The following is a 4,664-nucleotide window of genomic DNA, read 5'->3' as shown; positions in this document are numbered from 1 at the left end:
TCTGAGAGAGAGGTCTGAGAGAGAGTGAAATCTGAGAGAGAGTGAGGTCTGAGAGAGTGGGGTCTGAGAGAGAGAGTGAGGTCTGAGAGAGAGAGGTCTGAGAGAGAGAGAGAGAGAGAGAGGTCTGAGAGAGAGAGGTCTGAGAGAGAGAGGTCTGAGAGAGAGAGGTCTGAGAGAGAGTGAGGTCTGAGAGAGAGAGTGAGGTCTGAGAGAGAGCGTGAGGTCTGAGAGACAGAGGTCTGAGAGAGAGAGGTCTGAGAGAGAGAGAGGTCTGAGAGAGAGAGGTCTGAGAGAGAGAGGTCTGAGAGAGAGAGGTCTGAGAGAGAGAGAGAGAGAGAGAGGTCTGAGAGAGAGAGAGAGAGAGAGAGAGGTCTGAGAGAGAGAGAGAGGTCTGAGAGAGAGAGAGGTCTGAGAGAGAGAGAGAGGTCTGAGAGAGAGAGAGGTCTGAGAGAGAGAGAGAGGTCAGGGAGAGAGAGAGGTCTGAGAGAGAGAGAGGTCTGAGAGAGAGAGAGAGAGAGAGAGAGGTCTCAGAGAGAGAGAGAGGTATATATATATATAGAGAGGTCTGAGAGAGAGAGAGAGAGGTCTTTTAGAGAGAGAGAGGTCTTTTAGAGAGAGAGAGGTCTGAGAGAGAGAGAGGTCTGAGAGAGAGAGGTCTGAGAGAGAGAGAGGTCTGAGAGAGAGAGAGAGAGAGAGGTCTGAGAGAGAGAGAGAGGTCTGAGAGAGAGAGAGGTCTGAGAGAGAGAGAGAGGTCTGAGAGAGAGAGATGGGTCTGAGAGAGAGAGAGAGGTCTGAGAGAGAGAGAGAGGTCTGAGAGAGAGAGAGAGAGAGAGAGAGGGAGAGAGAGGTCTGAGAGAGTGAGAGAGAGAGAGCGAGAGGTCTGAGAGAGAGAGAGAGAGAGAGAGGTCTGAGAGAGAAAGAGAGAGGTCTGAGAGAGAGAGAGGTCTGATAGAGAGAGAGGTCTGAGGGAGAGGTCTTGGAGAGAGAGAGAGAGAGAGAGGTCTGAGAGAGAGAGAGAGATGTTTGAGAGAGAGGTAGAGAGGTCTGAGAGAGAGAGAGGTCTGAGAGAGAGAGGTCTGAGAGAGAGGTCTGAGAGAGAGAGAGAGGTCTGAGAGAGAGAGAGAGAGAGAGAGAGGTCTGAGAGAGAGAGGTCTGAGAGAGAGACAAGAGGTCTGAGAGAGAGAGAGGTCTGAGAGAGAGAGGTCTGAGAGAGAGAGAGGTCTGAGAGAGGTCTGAGAGAGAGAGAGGTCTGAAAGAAAGAGAGAGAGAGGTCTGAGAGAGAGAGGTCTGAGAGAGAGAGAGGTCTGAGAGAGAGAGAGAGAGGTCTGTGAGAGAGAGGTCTGAGAGAGAGAGAGGTCTGAGAGAGAGGTCTGAGAGAGAGAGAGAGGTCTGAGAGAGAGGTCTGAGAGAGAGGTCTGAGAGAGAGAGAGAGAGAGAGAGAGAGAGAGAGAGAGGTCTGAGAGAGAGGTCTGAGAGAGAGGTCTGAGAGAGAGAGGTCTGAGAGAGAGAGTGAGGTCTGAGAGAGAGAGTGAGGTCTGAGAGAGAGAGTGAGGTCTGAGAGAGAGAGTGAAGTCTGAGAGAGAGAGTGAGGTCTGAGAGAGAGAGTGAGGTCTGAGAGAGAGTGAGGTCTGAGAGAGAGAGTGACGTCTGAGAGAGAGAGAGTGAGGTCTGAGAGAGAGAGAGTGAGGTCTGAGAGAGAGAGAGTGAGGTCTGAGAGAGAGTGAGGTCTGAGAGAGAGAGAGAGTGAGGTCTGAGAGAGAGAGTGAGGTCTGAGAGAGAGAGTGAGGTCTGAGAGAGTGAGGTCTAAGAGAGAGAGTGAGGTCTGAGAGAGAGAGAGAGAGAGGTCTGAGAGAGAGAGAGAGAGGTCTGAGAGAGAGAGTGAGGTCTGAGAGAGAGAGTGAGGTCTGAGAGAGAGAGTGAGGTCTGAGAGAGAGAGGTCTGAGAGAGAGAGTGAGGTCTGAGAGAGAGAGTGACGTCAGAGAGAGAGTGACGTCTGAGAGAGAGAGTGACGTCTGAGAGAGAGGTCTGAGAGAGAGAGAGAGAGAGGTCTGAGAGAGAGAGAGGACTGAGAGAGAGAGAGGTCTGAGAGAGAGAGAGGTCTGAGAGAGAGGTCTGAGAGAGAGAGAGATTACAGAGGAATCTGTGTCAGCAGCACCTTGGGGAAACTGTTCAACAGCATCTTGAACAGCAGAATCCTCACCTTCCTGACAGAGCAGAGTGTACTGAGTAAGAGCCAGACAGGCTTCCTGCCAAACCACCGCACCACGGATCACATCTATACCCTACACAGCCTGATCAATAAACACGTCCACAACACCAACAAGGGCAAAATCTTTGCTTGCTTTGTGGACTTCAAAAAAGCCTTCGACTCCATCTGGCATCCAGGCCTATTGCTGAAAATACTAGAGAGCGGAATAGGGGGTAGAACATACGACACGATCAAAAGTATGTACTCTGAAAACAAATGCTGCGTGAAAGTAAATAACAAAAGGACAGACTTCTTCCATCAAGGCCGTGGAGTTAGACAGGGCTGCAGCCTGAGTCCCACACTGTTTAACATTTACATCAATGAGCTCGCAGCAGCCCTAGAATCCTCCTCAGCACCTGGGCTCATCTTGGCTGGAACTGAGATTAAGGGCCTCATGCAGTAAGCCCCGATACAAAATTTTCGGCAAGAATTGCGAAAAGGCTTTTTTTGGGCGATTTGCCCTCGCAGTATTCAGTAAGGGCCGAATCCTTCCGATCCCTGCCGAAGCACTGCGAAAGCAAAGCTGCCGATGAGCCTGTGCCGATACAGCCTGGCTCCCGATAAGGCCTTTTCTGCCGATAGATGTTTGCAGCTGAGAGAGACAAGCCGCTCTCTCAGCGCAAACATCGGCAACAAATAAAGTATTTAAAAACAACTTTTACTGATAGTGGACATGTGCAGGGGGTCTTCGGAGCTGAAGCGCGTTGGTTTCAGCTCCGGGGACCCCGTGCTCCCCGAGATACAGGCCCCTTTATGAGGTGCCGGTATCCCTCTGCGTTTAAAGGTCCCGGTATCCCTCTGCGTTTAAAGGTCCCGATCACGTGACCGCGACCTGTAAACAAAGCAGAGGGATACGGCACCCCAAAAGGGGCCTGTATCTCGGGGAGCACGGGGTCCCCGGAGCTGAAACCAACGCGGTTCTGCTCCGGAGACCCTCTGCATATCTACACTATCAGTAAAAAACACACATCAATAAAGACTCGTTCCTTACCTTGGTGGCTATGTGCTACGGTAATGAAGTAGCATGAATGTATTTTTAATAATACTGTACAGTGAGCAGGGGGTTCCCTGAGCTGAACCGCATTGCTTTGTGGAGCAGGGACCCCCTGCTTCCCGAGTTACAGGCCCCGGTAACTCTCATCGGGTGGCAGTGTCGCCGCCATGTTTATAGCGTTCCCGCAACAAATATGGCGTCCACACTGTAACCGATGGCCCAAACCGGGGCCTGTAACTCGGGAAGCAGGGGGTCTCTGAGCCACAAATAAATGCGCTTCAGCTCAGGGGGCCTCCTGCTCCCGCGAAATATTATTAAAATACATTAATGCTGCTTCATTACCACAGCGGATAGCCGCTAAGGCAATGAAGGGGTTAACGCATAGTAGCATGTTTATTGGGGACAAATGCCCCCAATAAACATAGCAGCAATGCACAACATACAATACAGTAATGGGCAACAGTACTATTATCCACAAAAGGATAATAGTGCAGTTGTCCATTTACAATACATACACACCAATAAAGACATTAAATACATGTAGCACTCACCCATGTACGGCTGCCACGATGAAGGCCATCCTCATCTTCATCCTGCCCATGCCCCATCCGCTTCTGCAAAACAGACACAATAATTAAAACATTCTATGTAATGTCCCCTAACCCCTTAATCACCATAACGGTTATTAACCGCTACAGTCATTAAGGGGTTAACCCACCATCACCCACATACCCTCTCCCACTAACCCCCCCAACCCTGAGGCCCAACCACCCTTACCCACTATCCACAGGGGAGTACTACCAAATACCCTTGGGGCCTATACCCCCTCCCCCAGCACATACAGTACAATAATGAGCCAAATAAATATTATCCACATAGGTATAATACATTATTTGGCCATTATTAAACACATTCAATACGGTAATAAAGTGATTTAAATTGTACTAACCTCATCAATAAGAAGTCTCCATCGCCAGCATAATCCTTGGTGTCCGTTGCCAAAATAATAAATAGCCAAAACATTTGAATACCAGTAACATAACACTGAACCCCTTAATCACCTTATCGGGTACTAACCTGAAAGGTAATTAAGGGGTGAAGCCATCCTGCAATGCCAACAACACTTATGCATAACATCCTCAATGATTTAAAAACCAATTGCCTAACCAAATCACATTTAATCATTCAATCTGAAGGCTCACATGCCTCTTAAAACATTGCATTTACAGTGTACAGTATACATGTAGCATAACATGTAAACTACATGTACACGCTGCAAATCAATGTTAACAATACAATAATCCCACTCAAATCGCCATACATCACAAGAAGTATATTATTTAATCCAATTAACTCACCATCAATGAATTAACACACATCAATTACATCCCTAAACAATTAAAATACCATCCATACCAATTA

Source organism: Ascaphus truei, chromosome 2 (assembly GCF_040206685.1).
Source record: "Ascaphus truei isolate aAscTru1 chromosome 2, aAscTru1.hap1, whole genome shotgun sequence".
Taxonomy (NCBI): domain Eukaryota; kingdom Metazoa; phylum Chordata; class Amphibia; order Anura; family Ascaphidae; genus Ascaphus; species Ascaphus truei.
The sequence above is the reverse complement of the archived record's forward strand: the minus strand, read 5'-3'. Positions refer to the sequence as shown.